Source organism: Athene noctua, chromosome 2, assembly GCF_965140245.1.
Source record: "Athene noctua chromosome 2, bAthNoc1.hap1.1, whole genome shotgun sequence".
Lineage (NCBI taxonomy): Eukaryota > Metazoa > Chordata > Aves > Strigiformes > Strigidae > Athene > Athene noctua.
Genome location: NC_134038.1, coordinates 81209125 through 81227766, shown reverse-complemented (window position 1 = coordinate 81227766; position 18642 = coordinate 81209125).

Here is an 18642-nt window from a genome sequence, read left to right as displayed (position 1 = left end):
GGTTACAGATCAGAGATTAACAAATGTAACATGTGAGTGATGCAACATCTGCTGCAGTTTTGAGGCAAATATAGAAATCCTGCTTGGTGCATGTTGTTGTTCTTAGTCTGAATTGCAGACATTTAGATATAATTTTTTTTTTTTTTTCAGTGATCATTTCAGTAATGATTTCTGTAAAAAGTTTTTCTTCTAGTTTTTCACTTTAAAATACTGTGTCACCCATAGCAAAGTCTCAGTCTAAATCCCAAGTTATTCCTTGAATGAAAAAGATTTAAGGACTGATATTTCTGTGATCAAAAGCTGGCAGTGGATATTTTATTAGTTTATAAAATTAGGGAACATAGGCAATACAAATACCATAATGTTGTTTGGTTTTTTAAATACATTTTTTAAAAAATATAGGCATACAGAATATATTCAAGAAAACATTCAAAGCTATCTTGTTGGGTTTGAGGAATTTTGTTTATTTATTTATGAGTCCCCAAGTGTACTTCTGGTCACCAGTATATTGGAGTCTAAAAGCAACCCATCTTGCAGAAATACCAGGTGTTGTATAAATAACAGAATTATTTGCCTTTCTTGAAAACTGGAGTAATTGCTTTCTTGATTCTCTGAACGTGTTTTCTGTGCAAGACAACCTTGTAGACTGCTAATACTTGTCTAGTCATACTCAAGAATAGCTGTTTGAAGAAAGAGGCAGACTGTGTATCAACATCTTTGATTGTTGCTCTTTTACCTTATGATTTCTACAGTTTTTTCCTTAAAAATATTTACTTCTAGTTTCTTAAACTGTCTTCCTTATCAGTCTGACTCTGTCCTACTTATTAGGACTAATTTTGTTCCTTTTCTGCTTTAAGTAATCAAACACTGGACAGATGTATACCTGTGTTACCTAGAAATCAATGCCTTTACATACTAACAATATTGAGCATACAGTAACAACAGTGTTAGTGCAATGTGTTGCTATTGGATAGCTATATACCTAGCTATATAGGTATATATCTACGGTATAGAAAGGTGAAAAAAGATTCTTCTGGTCTTTCCCTCGCTCTTTTCTTGAGAGCAAAACATGCAAAGTAGGGGGATGGGGTTTTTTAAACAACAAAATATCCTAATCAAACTTTTGAAGCCCAACAGAAAGAAGGGGAAAATTTCATGCTGTAATTGCAGAAAAGTGAGTTGTGTAGATGAGACTTGCACGGCACAGGAAATCCAGAGTATGTGGCTGAGGCTAGAAAAGAAGCATTTTGAGAAAGAAAAATAAAGATAAACCAGAATTTCATTATAACCTCCCCCCTAAAACAATATCAGCATGATATTAGATACCTGTGTTGTAAACTGGTCTTTGAATAAATTTTGATTTTCCTGCAGACTGTCTCTAGGGCAAATATCTTCACAGATACACAGCAAACATCTAGTAGGAATATTTTTTAAATTTCTGTCCAGGTTCTTAGTATAAAGTTGCATAGTTCAGTGCTCAAGAGACAAGTGCATGTATTGCTGTCCAAAGTTAAGAAAAACTAGATACTAGCACACGGTGCTGTACAAAATTTGGTTTTTTCATACAAGTGAAGTATTATTGCGTCCTTTGCAAATGTCTACTCTTGTGAATGAACACACACACTGTAAAGGTAGTCAAGATTTAGTATTGCATTTTCATATGACAATAGTTAAAAAGAGGAGCAATGCCCAAGACATATCTGAATTTAGTCTCTCAACAAAGTGACTCATTCTTTGTGCTAAGATATTCACTATGTGTGGAGTCAAAAGTGCCATGTGTAGCTTCTAGGAGGAACTGACATTGCTGTGGAGACCAAGGACTAGAAGAATGTATGTATAGTTATAAACTCATTAAAAGTTCGTACAAACCATACAAAGATAAATCTTGATAAAGTCTGAAAATACACAAAATTTCAGACGAGAAAAATTGGAGAATCTGTATTTAACTGCTTATGGAAGGAAAACCTAAACTGAGGAACAAGAATGAATGTGAAGGATCAAAATTTAAGAAATTAATTCTTGTGAGAAACTGTCTTCACAGATTTTTGGACTACAGCTCTATGTATCTGATTGTCAAGACGATGAAGACCAGGTAGACCTCTGGCCTACCAAAGAGTTCAGCAAAGTACAGGCACTCCAAATGGTGCAGGCAGAACTGTAACCTAGAGAAAGCTCCAGGGTATAGAGCTTCATAGAAAGGCAGCATACTGTAGTAAGTCTTGTTACCGTACCTTCTCTCACTGTTAATCTAGTCTTAATAACAACTATATTAAGAAACTGGTTGCAAACACATGCCTTGTTATACTCATTTGTAGTCCTTGAAGAAGGAAAAAAGTGAAAAATGAAGGCATTGATTTTCAGAATAAGAGGCATCATTCACAAAACATAGTCTGACTAGCCTTTTCTTTCTCTGGCACAGTAATTTGGGCCCTACCATAATAACAGCTCAAAGATAGGCAATGTTCACTAAATGCAGATCTTGTTATGCATGTATTATAATTTTGTAAGACACATGGACAAACTTTTATGAATACATAACCAGCAGAAGCAAGGGTTAGGTAAAATAAATATATTTCCTCGCTTGGAATAAAAAAATTAATATTAGTTTGGTTATAGTATAATTTCATTACAGTTACTGCTTGAATTACTGTGTGGATTTTGAGTAAAGATGATGAGCTTGGACAGCCAAAGGGTTACATATATAGCAAAGTAAATGTTCTTCCCAGAATTTCCTCAGTTACTGAAATGTATTTATATTGCATAATACTTTTCTTTATTAAACCTGGGCAGAGTTGGAAATGTAGTGGAGCTAGGTTTCAGAATGTCAGTAGGTATCCAGGATGCATCTAACATCTAAACTGGTGTCTGACGCAATTTGAAAGGCTGTCTGCAACATTATCCTACTGCAATTCTAGTGTAACTCTTTCTACTGAAGACTTTAAAATGAATAATAATGGAGTTATTATGTTTTTTAAGATGATATTTCATAATTTTCCACTTAATGCAGACCACCAAGTAGAGAAAAATAACAGCTGAAAGGGATGACTACAGTTCTATGTATGTTTGCTTCATTTTACTTTCAGCTCATGTCCTGAAATATAGAAAAAAAATGCAGATTTTTTTCTCCAAGATTAGATTTCAAGCAGGAAATTCATGGCTTGATAAAAAGGCTTTGGTTAGATCACCATTGCTGTGGATTCATGTCAACATTTGATCTATCAAATTTATTTGCACAAAGGATGATGGAAGTAAATTCTGAACTTACAAAACCATGTTATTAGGAAGTGATTATATTAATTAGTCCATCAAATGTCATGTTTTTCTGTAAGGCTTCTGCTTCATTTATAATGGATAAATTAGATCAACTTTGAGAATAATAGAAGCCTGTATAATGTGCAAGACTCCTGCTTTCTTTTTGTGCTGAAATTGGAATGTATGTATCACAAGAAGCATGGGATTTTAGAGAAAGAAAGGACCCTCATGTTATTCAAAGGTCCATGTTCTGTCCAGGAGAACAGGATTTATTTCTAATTTTTATGTAGCTAATGGTCATGTTTGGGTCAGATTTATGATATGAGTAAGATACAGCTGTACTGGCTGAAGCTGAATGCTTAAAATTATAATTGAATATGCAGCAGGGGATCATAAGACATACTAAAAGTAAAGAAAGAACAAAATATCAAGGCCTAGCTGTTTATCCTGATGACTAGCTACAGGAGATACCTGTTCTGCAAACACTAGCCTAAAATATCTGTGCTTTGTTCCCTGCGTGTAAATTGTGTATGAATTTTGCTTGTCTGTGCTCTCAAGGCGAATAATAAACAGAGTAAGCTTTCTTAACATATGTATGCATTCTGGGTATGGTAAAAGTAGAAAAACAGCCAACCCCTGAAAACATAAACTAAAAACATCCTGCTTACATTCAGTGCAACATTTAGTACATATTCTGAATGAAGAGAGTACTGCAAAACAGCAGACCACCACCTAATTATTTCCTTAATGTGGTGGTCATTCTGAGTAAAAGCAGGTGTGAGCTAAATTATTTTAAAAATTCTAATACTAAACCATTCAGGTAGGAGACTTACTTTACCTCTGCAATTATAAATCTCATGAAATAGCTTAATATTCCTATTCAAAGTTCTGTAATCATAACTCTTGCAAACTTGCTAATTGGTACAATCAACTGATGTCTTAAAAATGTTTAGTCATAAACATCTAATGAATGTTCAGGATTATTGCCAATACCTGGCAGCTGGTAATAAAGCCTTAATGAGGCTATGTAAATTTAAGAAGTAATCATATTACTTGATAAGATTTTTTTTCACAGTATAAATTTTTCTGGTAATAGCAGACCAAGTCTAACTATACCTAAAAATTTATTAGTTCATGCACAGATCAAGATACCTGAAACACAGCATTGCCCTGAGGACACATCAGATGTATTAAATAACACATGCCATGTAAAATAAGTTGTCCTAAATATCTTTTCAGCCTCTCTCTTCAGCTAATTCTGTATAGCCTGGGGAAGCAAGGTGTAGGGGGGAAAGTACTGATGAATACCGAGGGGAGCAGGACTGAATTACATATATACTTCAAACAATGGTGAATGCTACACCTAGTGAAAGACAGAGAAATGTCTTAATCTGCAGTTAGAATTAGTGCTAACTCACTTCCAGTGCTTCAAGGACAGGTATTCATCCACACCAGTGTCAACTGATGTTGATATCTGTCTCTTCTTTCATTCTGTTTATTTTCTAAACAATTTTTAAGGACTGTGTAGTTCTCCTCTGGTCAAGTTTGCAGATTTATTGACTTTTTTCAATGAGTATTTAAATAAGTTTTGGTTGGAAAATGCTAGCACCATTATCATGAAAAACAATGAAAAGATGCTTGACTTCAAGTTCTATTATGCAATACCAAGGTCCCAAACTCTGACACTTTTATCAGCTGATGCTTGACATCCTGGTGAGCTGATGAAGCAGAGTTCAACAAATACTCTAGTCATTTTGGAGAAAGACAGATTATCAGACCTAACACAGGAAGGAAAAAACCTACAAAAATCTTGGTCAGAAATTTTTTCTCTTCTAATTTTCATAAACCCTGTTCTTCTTGTTTGATTTTGTATTTTTACTGGAAATTTTGGGAGGTGAAATATAGAAAAGAACTGTTGTTGATATAAACAAAAAAAATTTTGCCTAGAGGTATATGCTAGACTTTGCTCTTGGTCGTATTGTTACTCTTTCTTTCTTTCTCTGCATTTAAATATCACCTATGTACACATGGTCTTAAAAGTGTTTGTAAAAAAGGAAGCCTTTGATTAACAGAGAACTCAGAAACTCTGAACCATGTTTGTCCTTATACAATTCTGTGTCCTGTCCTTCATTTAAACTGCAGAATTCTCCCAGTTTGACGTAGTCCATGGTACTCTTTCCATTATTCACCCACTTCAGTGAAATCTAATCTTTTTTAGTGAAGTGTTACCTTTGACCTTGATTCTGTTGAATCGTATTTTTATCACATATATTCGCCCACTTTCCATGTTTTCAGTCACAAGCTCAGTTCTATCAAGCAGTTGTAACATGTGCAGATTCCTCCATTCACACATTACAGAAATATTTATTCAACTACATAGATTTTTTTCTTTCTTCATATATTGAATAGGAATGGAGTGTTGCTGTTTCATGCTCACCACTTCAACTTTTGCATCAGTATATGCATTTTTTTTCTGTTTGTAGCCATTTAAACTTCTTTATTCAGATATAGCCGTTACCAATGTTGGGGGGGTGGGGTGGGGTCGGGTGTGGACTGTTAAAACATACTACTGCCATTGGAAAGAAAGATTTAAAATTTATGCTTTGTACACATACCTACTTCTCCACATACAGGCCTTCAATTTCTTTTATTTTGTTTTATTTTATTTTATTTTATTCCTTTTATTTTAAAACCTGTTCAGTATTTTCACAAGAAAAGTAGATCATAAGAATCATAGCAAAAAATAAGTTGAATGCGTTCTCAGCAGGTCAGCTTTATCAACCCTCAGCTGAAACTAGGACTAGCTTCACAGTTAGATCAATTGTTTAAGGTGTCATCCAACTGAGCTTTGAAAATCTTCCTGGGTAGAGGTTTCAGACTGTCTCACAGCAACCCTTTCCTGTGCTTAACTGTAATTGTGAAGAATTATGTTCTATTGGAATTCCTCTGATTTATTTTTTATAAAATTATTTGCTATCCATTCATGATTTTATCAGCATTATCTTCTGCACACCCAGGAACTTCTCATGTGGAAGTCTTGAGAATAGATTACAGTGATGTCTGGGAATCAGCCTAGATGTAGAGAATGTCTTTTGAGCAAGTGCATCACTTGCCACTGCACATTGACCTGCCAAAAGTTCCAAGGGTTTTCTGGGGCAGGAACTGGAATTCATATTATTTTAATTGGGTTTTCCTTTGTAAAGACTTTTCTGACTTTGATTGTTAGACTTATACTCAACATTGCATGAAGTCATTTTAGTCTTACCGTAAACAATACCTGCAGCACTTTTTGCCCTTCATCTGCTGCTGCAACTCAGACTTTATCCTGTAAGCATTAAGGACATGTGGTTTTAAGTGATTTGACTCTTTTTGGAGGTGCTGTGTTTCATGCACGGGATGTTGTTTCTTGCTCCTGAAGAATGAGCTTGGGTCCCATCCATTTCAATGTTGTCATTGGGCAGCAGCCAGAGAGAGAAAGGAGGTGCTGTCTGTCTGTTTCTGGTTTTGTGTGTATTACAGACAATAAAACATCTGCCAAGATTCTGATAGTGGGCATTCTGCTCTGCAAACAAGACTGAAATTTCAGCAGAAGCATTTTTATGTAAGTGAATTTAACAATTGTCAAATTTTTGATGTGGCATGCATAAAGCCTGTGCTATTATTAGGTTAGTTTTCTTGAATGTTAATGTGCAGATATTAACGTCAGTGGGCAGATGAAGATGTGATATGAATGAATGAATTCTGAATGATAGAGGGCTGCCATTTGGACATGGATCAAGACTGATCAAAGAGACAGTAAGTTTTTCTTAGTCTTAAGGGAATGCAAAAGGGAAAAGCACTGCATATCACCACCCACTCTCATGCTAAACAGTCTCCCAACAGAGTTGTAAAAGATGAAAACATCTATGTAGAGCAGTGTGAATGAGTTACTGTGGCAGATACTTCTCTAGGGAAGGTATAAGTAAGGCTTCTCCTTCTGTATTAACTGCAAACCTGATACTGAAAGATGAATTCTGCCAATTTTGCCCTTAAGTTTCTATTGAAAGTGATAGATACCAGTTTCTACTGTAGTTATTCTTAAGAACATGGTTTTTAAATGTTTGATGTTTTATTTTGTCCATATATTACTATTCTTGTCGATTTGCTTGTTTAAGTAGATAACTCATTGTCTAGATAATCTAGATATCTCATTAAGTAGATAACTCAGATAAAAGTATATTTAGATGAGCTCATGATTGCTGCTGTAGTTGCTATCTCCTTGACTGTGACTAAAATGTCAGGTTTACTTTTTGCCAAGTTCATGACAAACAAATGAGTCTACCCTGGAAGAGGTCATCACTCTCCTTGCTGGGAGGACAGTTATTACACTTATTTTTCTTTGTAGAAAAGGTTTGTGGCTGAGCAAATGCTACCTCAGGCTACTATCTAAAGCCAATAGAAATGAAGCTCTGAGTCACAGAATTTTCTTTACTGCTTTTATAAACTCTCTAATGGAGATGGCACAAGTTTTCAGCTAATGGAAACTTTATTGCTAGCACTGTATTGGGCTTGTTTCTCCCTTTATAAATTGCTGTCTCTGCCCTATTCACTGCTGGATTCTACTCTTTGTCAAAATTCACCTCCCAAAATCCAGATGAATTTGCAGATCGAAATTCAGATTTGAGGCTGCAGCACTGAAACACACTAACTCCAGAAATAAAACTGAATACATAATTTCTTTCAGATGTCTGCAATCCTGAAAATACCATTAAGGATGAACTCAGCCCAGTGAAAGTAATTTTATAGCCAATATTTTACTCAGTTTTATAAATGCATGAGATTTATTAATATATAAAGTTACTGTAAAAATTGCCATTCATTTGTACAGAAGAAATGGCATTTTCTTAAAGTTTTTAGGGTTATGAAAGAAGTTTTTTCTTACAAGAGAAAAAATTAATTTGGTGGGAGTTTGATATTAATGTGTATATGATTAACTTGAGTTTAAACTTTTATATCAAGACACACAAGTTAATAAACTGAAAACACATTCAAAAGTTTTGGAAAGGCTTATATATTTTATCTTAGAATCTTTGTATTTGATTGATATAGTGACTTTATTCAGAAGTACAAGTTAGATTTTCCAATTTTTATTCTACAACTTAAGGATAGATAAAGAAACACTCAGGTAAATAATTATGAGTGAACTTTTAAAGTAGATTGTTAAACCACATTTTATGTCTGAATAATACTTTTTTCATGTAGCGTTAAAATGACCTCAGCATACTTAAAATTTGTGATTTGGGTTAACCTAAAATGAGACCACTTTTTGAAAAAAGGTATCTGCAGAGGATATTCTAGTGCTGATAAACTTACCCTTTACAATAATATTTTGTTAATTTGAATTTATTTTTTTAGTATCATAATGGAGACAACTACTCTATTACGTGTTTATGAAATACTGCTATTCAGCAGTGGTTCATTAGCTTGTGTTTTAAGTTTATGAAGGAAAAAATATATTTCAAAATGAAAGGGTGTAAAGATCCTAATTCAAATTGTTGGTGTATGCATTTAAAGTGCATTAGCTAAACAATTCATTCCTGAATGGATGCTCTTACAATTAATTAAAGAGGTTAAAATTTTATCCATACTAAGTGACTTCAGATGTAAATAAACCTAAGGGCTGTTTTAATTCTTAATGGAAGTTCAAACAAGACTTTAATGCAGTTTACAGATTAAGTGATATTATTTTTCCATGGAGCAGAAATGTTTGAGTGTTTCGTTTTCTGACTTGCTTAAAAACTTACCGGGGCTATGTGATTACAATCTAAACAAACAAAAAAAAATATCCAGCCTCAGAATGGCAAAATTGTACATCACCATTTGCTCATACTATGAGCATTTATACACTGCCAGGTACAGTATCAGGATTTAGAGTCATATCTGTATGATGCCATACAAGTATGTCTTGAAGAAAAGGAGTTGAGCTTAATGATGGTGAACATGAATTGCCTGTAAATCTAGACAACAAATCTGTTAGTATGAGCCAAGTGTCAGAGTTCTTATTTTTTAATTCAGTCATAGAAAGTTTATGCTGCATTATACCTTTATATGTCTTTAGAAATGGACTACCAAAAATTGCTGGATGTTGCGGTTTAAGCCCAGAGAGCAATTGAGCACTGTGCAGCCTCTCCCTCACTCCTCAACTTCAGGGATGGAGAGGAGAAAATACAACAAAAAACTCAGGAATTGAGACAAGGACAGGGAGGGATGATTCACCCATTATAGTCACAGGCAAAAGACAGACTCAATCGGGGAAGAAAAAAAGAATATCAGTTTAATTTGACCCCCCCACCACCACTTATTTGCCAATCAAACAGAGTAGGACAGTGAAAAATACAACCACATTTTAAAGACATCTTCCCTCACCCCTCCTTTCTTCCTGGGCTCAGCTTTGCTCCTGATTTCTTTCTTCCCCACAGTGGCACAGGGGGGGCAGAGGACGGGGATTTCAGACAGTTCATCACCTGTTGTCTCTGACTCTCCTTTCCTCCTCAGCGGAAGGACTCCTCACACTCTTCCCCTGCTCCACCGTGGGATCCCTCCCATGGGGGACAGTCCTCCACAAACTTCCTCTGTTGTGAGTTCTTCCCACAGGCTGCAGCTATTCACAACTGCTCCAGTGTGGGTCCTTGCCACAGGCTGCAGTCTTACCAGCAACAAACTGCTCCAGCGGGGTCTTCCCTCAGAGTCCCGGCCTTCTTTGGGTGCAGCCACCTGCTCCGGTGTGGGGACCTCCACAGGCTGCAGGTGGGCATCTGCTCCACCGGTGACCTCCATGGGCTGCAGGGGCACAGCCTGACCTCTCACCATGGGCTGCAGGGGGTCTCTGCTCTGGCACACCTCCCCCTCCTCCTTTCTTCCACTGACCTCAGTATTTGCATAGACATTTGCTTCACAACCCCTCCTCCTTCCAGTTTCCCCTTCTTAAATATGTTACAGAGGTTCAGCTACTATCGCTAATTGTCCCGGCCTTGATCAGAGGTGGGTCTGCTTTGGAGCTGGGGGAGCTTTAAGAAGTTTCTGACAGGAGCTACCTCTGTAGACCCCTCCCCCACTATCAAAACTCCACTACACACAAACCCAGCACACTGGGAAAGCTTCAGAATGAAGCTGACTTCATTCTTTCATAAAACTGTTGTAAAGGAGACAGTAAGAACTCCCTGTACCATGGATCCAATTATGATAAATCCAGGAAAAGGTCCTGGAACTTTATGCATGACATCTGACTTAATGATGCTATTCTCATCTTCTGTTGTCAAAGAGGTGACAGTTTCCAATTACACCTTTTGGATCTACTGATCTTGGCTAAAGTTTGATTTTCTGAATTGGGTGTGTATCTATGAAGCTTGCTCTTCACATACTTAGAAACCCTTTAATTTCTAAACTCATTTTCCTCTACACAGTCTTTTGTTCACAAGCCAACAAAGTTTTCTGGCTCAGTTCTTCCTTTCTTTGTTTGATTTTTTGATCCACATCTCTTTCAGCATTTGTGCTGCCAGTTGGAACGAGTTGTGTTTCCTTCAGTCATACCTCTACCATAACATGGAGAAGGACAGTGTGGTGACATCTGGGCTGGTGGCAAGCAAGAGGCTGTGGCAGAGTGCAACTCTGTCAGGAGGTTACTAGTACTAAATACTAGAAGGTCTATCTTTATGCTGATGTCACTATATTGCTTCTCGTTTGAGGTTTCACAGTTTAGACTTTTCCATGCTGCACTCAACTGAAGATGTGTTCTTCATCTTATGCTCTGATAACCTCCTTAGCCTGACTTTTTTTGATTAATGTACTGCCTTATTTTGCCCAGAAGAAAAGAGGGGTATGCTACACTAACCAAAGTGCAGTTTGGCAGGAGTTGTTTGTTCACACTTTGTTTCCTACCTAAGCTCTGCCCCCAGTGAGCTCAAATATTCTAGGAAGAACACAAGATTGATGTTGCAAAATTATTAGCTTTTCAGCTGCACCCCAGAGTTTCTAAATCATGGTTAATTCAGTTATCTTTTCATGAATTTAGATCACTGATTTATGAAGGTGATAAATGCTGGACAAATTCTGTGAAACTCTTGATAACATATAGGAAGGAAATTCTATACCTTCATATGTCTCACTTTGAAAGGAAACATTTTTTTCACTTTCTGAAGTCTCTCATTCAGACAGAAGATAAATGTGTTACTCAGTTTTCTAGAACTTAATAATTCATTATATTTGTTGGACCTACATGGTAATATTAAACACAGCAACTCGTAACTTAAGAAGATTACTACAGTTTCCTAGATAAAACAGGTTAATTAATTCCCTGAGGGCACTAATGAGACCGTGCTTTTGGTATAATCATGTTCGTTTTCTGGCTCTGTAAAAAAGGTACTAACAATTGGACAAATGCTATAACAGATCCTCTTAGAAAGCTGTATGATTCTTTAAAGTGTGGCATTTGTTAATTATCTGGTTAATTTCATGGTGGCACTCTGTGTTCAGAAAGTAACAACATTAGTTTACCTCAGTGAATTAGATTTCATTCATATCAGTACTGACTCCTGTTCAAAAGAATCTGTTGACAAAGGGATAAATACTGCATTTCTGTGGAATCTTTGGATCAATCAACTTGTTTCTATGGAATATTTACCTATCCGTCTTTTTCTGATGGACTAATCGAACCATAACAGAAATCATTGGTTCATAGTGACAGGCCTAAGAAAATATAACCCAACTGGTTTTACCATAGTTCCAGTGTCATTTTACAAAGGTAATTAAGATTTAGTAGTATTGTACCAAAGGTCTCTAACATTTAAGTCTTTATGCATGTGTGACAATCAGACAAATTGTGTTTCTCTTCACAAGAACTGAATCCTGCAGAATACCAGGCCAAGGCTAGGAATATACCTAGTATTTTTCAGACTAACTAGATTTTTAGGTGCCTTCAGTACTTTGATGAAGAACCAAATTTAAAGCAGCCCTCAGTATTTTAAGTGTTAGATGTCTTTGCAAAACACACCACAACATATTCATTTTTACTAATTTTGAGTAAGATCATAGTTTTCTTTTATTCATACAGTGTAGTATAAAGAAATAAACCACCTACCTTAAAACCAATGTCGAGGCACAACTCATTTCCTAAAGAGTCAGCTTGTACTAAATAACACACAATAAACATCAAAATGAAATATATTCCAGCCAAAACTTCTCTTCTGTCTTGTAGTGAACAGATGTTCAAAAAATAATTTTGCTTATAATATACTCCTCAAATGCAGGAAGATATTTTAGAATTTTAAATGAAGACAGAATTGTTGTATAGGTTATGTTTTGTTATCCTTATAGCCTCAGACTCTTGCTTCTGATGGCATTTTTTGAATTACAAGCATCAGTTTTAGTACTATTGCAGATGATGTTTAAAATATAATATTTTAAGAAGTCCTCCAGTCTTTAGAATGAGAGGGGTATTTTAATCTGAACAACAGTAATCCTGCATAAAGCAAATATAAATTTAAATTAGAAAAAAAATCTTAAAAACCCGACTGAAATATTGTTGTTCACCACACAACCAATCACCACGCAGCCAGTTCTTTACTTCCCCTCCCCAGTGAAATAGGGAAGGGGCAAAAGAAGATATTCATAGGTTGATCATAGCACATGTCTCACATTCATGGATTACCTGTGCAATAGCATCCATGGTTAAGCCCACCCCTCGGTCATGAGCCCATCTATATGTTGCTTCTCTTCCCTGATGGCCTGAGGAGTCATGGGCCCAGAGAGCCAGAAATTGTTCACCCTTATGTTGCCAGTCCAGGTCTGCTTGAGACACCTTGATCTTGGCAGCTTGATCTGCCCATTGGTTGTTCTGATGTTCTTCACAGGTCTGGCTCTTGGGTACACGAGCGTCTACATGTCGTACTTTCACAACCAGATTCTCTACCTGAGCAGCAATATCTTGCCATAACTCAGCAGCCCAGACGGGTTTGCCTCTGTGCTGCCAGCTGCACCGTTTCCACTGCTGTAACCACCCCCACAGCACATTTGCCACCACCCATGAGTCAGTACAGAGGTAGAGCACCGGCCACGTTTCTCGCTCAGCGATATCCAAGGCCAGCTGGACGGCTTTCACCTCTGTGAACTGACTCGATTCACCTTCTCCTTCAGCAGCTTCAGCGACCCATCATGTGGGGCTCCACACAGCTGCCTTCCACCTTTGATGTTTCCCCACAGTGTGACAGGACCCGTCAGTAAACAGGGCGTATCGCTTCTCATTATCCAGTAGTTTATTATGTGGTGGGGCCTCTTCAGCGCGTGTTAGATATCTCTTCCTCTGGCGCCATTCCAAAATCTTTGTCTTCTGGCCAATTTGTGATCACTTCCAGTATTCCTGGACAGCTGGGGCTCCCTATTTGAGCCCTTTGTGTGATTAATGTGACCCATTTACTCCACGTGGCATCAGCTGCATGGTGTGTAGAGGGGACCCTCCCTTTGAACATCCAGCCCAGCACTGGCAGTCGGGGAGCCAGGAGGAGCTGTGCTTCAGTCCCGATCACCTCTGAAGCAGCTCGGACCCCTTCACATGCTGCCAGTATCTCCTTTTCAGTTGGAGTGTAGCGCTCCTCGCGTCCTCTCTATCCCCAACTCCAAAACCCCAGGGGTGCACCTCAAGTCTCCCCTGGTGCTCTCTGCCAGAGACTCCAGGTAGGGCCATTCTTCCCAGCTGCAGTGTAGAGCACTTTTTTAACACCTTTCCCTGTCCGAACTGGCCCGAGGGCTACTGCATGAAATATTTCCTGCTTAATTTGTTCAAAAGCCTGTCATTGCTCCGGGGACCCTATAAAATCATTCTTTTCCAGGTCACTGGATAGAGAGGGCTGATAATCTGACTGTAATTTGGAATGTGCAGTCTCCAGAAACCCACAACACCTAAGAAAGCTTGTGTTTCCTTTCCGTTAGTCAGTGGGGACATAGCTGTGATTTCATTAATCACCTCCATTGGAATCTGACAGCATCCATCTTGACTTTTTACTCCTAAAAGCTGAATCTCGTTGTGCAGGTCCCTTGACCTTACCACGCTTTATGGCAAAACTGTCTCTCAGAAATATTTGGATTATTTTCTTCCCTTTCTCAAAAACTTCTGCTGTACTACACCATATAATGGTGTCATCAATGTACTGTAAGTGTTCCAGGACTTCACCCTGTTCCAGTGCAGCCTGGAACAGTCCATGGCAAATGGTGGGGCTGCATTTCCACCCCTGGGGCAGTGTATTGGCCACCCTTCCAGGTAAAAGCAAACTGTGGCCTGCATTCTGCTTCCAGAGGGATGGAGAAAAATCCCTTAGCAGTATCAATCATGGCATACCACTTGGCTGTCTTCGATTCTAGTTCATACTGAAGTTCTAGCACGTCTGGCACAGCAGCACCCAGTGGTGGCATGACTTCATTCAGGCCATGATAGTCCACTGTCAGTCTCCACTCTCCATTAGACTTTCGCACTGGCCATATGGGGCTGTTAAAAGGGGAGCGCGTCTTGCTGATGACTCCTTGGCTCTCTAGCTGATGAATCAGTTCATGGATAGGGATTACAGAGTCTCGATTGGTGCAATATTGCTGTTGGTGCACTGCTGTAGTGGCAGTTGGCACCTGTTGTTCTTTGACCCTCAGCAATCCCACAACAGAAGGATCCTCTGAGAGACCAGGTAACACAGACAGCTGTTTAATTTCTTCTGTTTCCAAGGCATCTATAACAAAAGCCCACTGATACCCTTCTGGGTCCTTAAAATACCCTCTCCCAAGATAATCTATACCAAGAATACATGGAGTGTCTGGGCCAGTCACAGTGGGGTGTTTTTCCCACTCTTTTCCACCTAGACTCACCTTGGCCTCCAATATAGTCAACTCTTGAAATACCCCTGTCACTCCTGAAATACAAATGGGTTCTGCTCCTTTAAAATTTGATGGCATCAGGGGGCATTGAGCACCAGTGCCCACTAAATCCTTAGACTGCTGGGGGTCAGATGTGCCAGGCCATTGAATCCACATGGACCAAGAAAATCAGTTGTCCCGGTCCTCCGCCTGGCTGGAGGCTGGGCCCCTCTAATGTTTATAATAATACTCGCTAACGACAAATGGGTTAGTGTGGTGTGCTCGAGTTTCAGTCTCATCTTGATCGCTCACTTGTGAATACAAATTAGAAGTTCTCCTCAGAGGGTCGTGAGCAAAGTTGACCTTTCTGCTCTATTTGGGCCCTTGATTACTGGAAACTGGAGGAGCATTGCTCCTAAAAGAACTCCATTTTGTACTTGTTCTTCCTTACAACTCACGTATCCACTCTTTTGGGAGGTAGGTAGGTTTTCCATCCCATTTCTTCATGTCTTCTCCATAATAACACAGGTGATGCCACAGTTTCCCTTGTGGTGTATACCGGATCTCTCAAGTAGAGAAACGACTGCTCCTAATAGCCAAGATCCTAGTCTGTGCATGTAGGGAGTAGGACGTGTCCTCTTTAAATTGCTGGAATTCTTGAGATAATTTCTCCACAGCTGTGATGAGGGGGGAAGTGAGACTTCCTTCATGCTAGTTCCACTCTACTGGCCCCGCTATCCCAGCATCTGAGCAGCCAGGTAACGAGTTGCTCACCTGGATGACATCTGAAATCTTTTCACATGTCTTGCAACTCACTCAGGGATAAGGATTGGGTGACTATCACTGGTTCTGCCTCCTCCTCTTGCTGTTGTGACAGACTTGCTTTGTCTTGTGTATGGGAGCAACTGACACTGTCATGGGCTGGTTCACTGGTTCTGCAGTGCCTGTCATCCGGGTTGTAGTGGCTGCAGTTTCTGTTGTGGACTTTGGAGTGGTTGCAATGTCTTTTATTTTGTTGCCAGATCCAGAGCCCTTCTCTTCCTTGTGAGGGTGCTGAGCAGTGTTTAATAGCACTCAGTAGGCGTGGGCTAGGCCCCAGCATGTTGCAGTGAGCTGTGCCTCTCTGGAATTACCCAGGTGACAATATATGTTTTCCACATATTTTACTAGTTCTTCAGGATTCTGCACCTGTTCAGGAGTGAAGTTCCAATACACCGGAGGTACCCACTGTTCTAGGTACTTGCCAATGCTACTCCACACCCCCAGTCACTCATAATTCTCCAGCCTTGGGGTGGATCTTCCCAATAGTTGCTTAACCCTGAACAAAACCTGAACCACATGCAGGAACACACTAGCTCCTAGCAGTAAGGTGACCAGGTTAATGTCAACATTCCAAGGGTATCTGAAATTCCTGAATTTCTCAAACACACTTGTAAATAGCCCCAGAGCCAATGACTGCACCCTACCATAGATGAGCATCACATAATACAGCAAAATGAAAATCTGAACCCAACTCTAATGGACAATGAGCAACAGCATGGGAAATACATATGGCAAATGTGGTGATAAAATCTTAAGGAGCCAAGCAATCAACATTACTACCCATTCTGTCATTATCTCAAACCTACTGCACCAAAAACTGTTGTGGTTTGAACTCAGCCAGTAACCAATTGCCACGTGGCCAGATGTTTACTTCCCCCAGTGAAATAGGGGAGGGACAAAAGAAGAAATTCGCAGGTTGAGAAAAAAAAAAAGTAACAAAAATAGCAGTAACAATAGTAGGTCTAAAATGGATAAAAATGCATCAGCGGCTCACTGAACACAGCAACAGGTACACAGCCCACCCCCCTGCAGCAGTGATCTGATCATGACAGAAAATCCCACCACACTGACCACAAATCGAAACGGGGCGTTAAGAGAGCACACATCCACATACATACTGAGCATGACATCACATGATATGGAATACTCCAATGATCGATCCAAATCTGGCCATCTAGCTGTACTGCCTCTCTGCCCAAGGAAAGTTAACTATCCTGGCCAAAACCAGGACAAATATCAAGTTTTAAGACACAAATTTTATAACACAGTAACACAGCTTTTCTTCCCCATAGGTTAATGAACATTGAAAACCATTTCCTTTCATGTTCCCTTACTCTGACTCATTGTCACATCCTGCTCAGACGAGGGAGACAAGTGACTCAGCTTTGCAAATCCTCAATGGAGCGGATAACAGTGAGACAAGTCTCCAAGTCCAAGCATTTATTAACTACCCACAATGTACTAATTGAACACACAATAATTAGTGAAGTATATAGCAAGTTGTGGCAAGCAATACAATATGCCTTTCAATGATTAATGGAAAAAGGAAAAGAGGGAAATGGAGAGCATAGGGAAATACAGATCACTGGTCTGGGTATCTGCATTAATCCCACCAGTGAGGGTTCCAGGAGGCATCCGTCTTCTTCACTTCACTGCACTCTCCAGGCTTCCCCATTTCTTTTCCCCCCTTGATTTATACACACTTTCCTTGGGTCCATACCCTAGGTCAATCCACATACCTATTTATTCCATGTATGGAGAGGGGTAAGTTGTTTCACGGGATGATTGTTTTGCTGGATAGGGATATCAATTAAACTCAGACACAAGAGTGAAAAGGGTAGGCTTATTTTACTTAACTAAATGTAACAGAATAATACAGAAAACATACAGTAAGAAAAGACAGAATAGTGCACTTAAACAAATAGGAAAATACAGGGTGATGCATCAAATCATGACTACCTGAGAGGGAGAATAGTGATTAAGATAAGATCCATCACCACTTGCATCCAGACCCACAGCAGCTGGGGAGCCCCAGTTACAGCGAGGGTTTGGAGAGCCCGTCCTGGCAAGTGGGAAATCCTACACGGTGTGTCCACCCGTAGGTGAGGCTGCCAAAGTTGCTGTGAGCGGGCCCAGCCTTATATACCCCCAAATCAGCAAGCCAGAAGAGCTGGCACCTTTGTTTTGAGCAGAATATCTGGTTTTACTCTCTCATTAGATTCCCCCAGAGCCTGTCCAGGGCTCAGGGGGGAAGCTAAGGGAGTTTCCCTCCTTATCTAATTTATTTATGTTATTTTTAAAACAAGACTATATGTCTGTCCAGAGGCTGGACAGCTGGCTTCACAGCTTTGTTAACTTACCCCTACACAGAGAAGAAGAAAGATACATTCAGGATAGACATGTTTTCATTACATCCATCACCAGTAATGAGTATATGATATCTAAGCTACATCTTTTATAAATAAGCATACATATTTCATTAGTGACTACATATGAAGTTAGCAGCTTCAGCTTGGGGCCTGTTGCTCAGGCTTCAATACTTCCGCCTTTTACTTCAGAATAGGTGGTTTGTTATAACTTAGTATAATACCTGTTAGCACAATGGTTTTCAGTTATAAAATATACAGGATTCATCTATAGGTCAGCTCTGGCTTGGGCCAGTTGTCCAAGCCTCAGCACTTCAATGATGTAATTAGC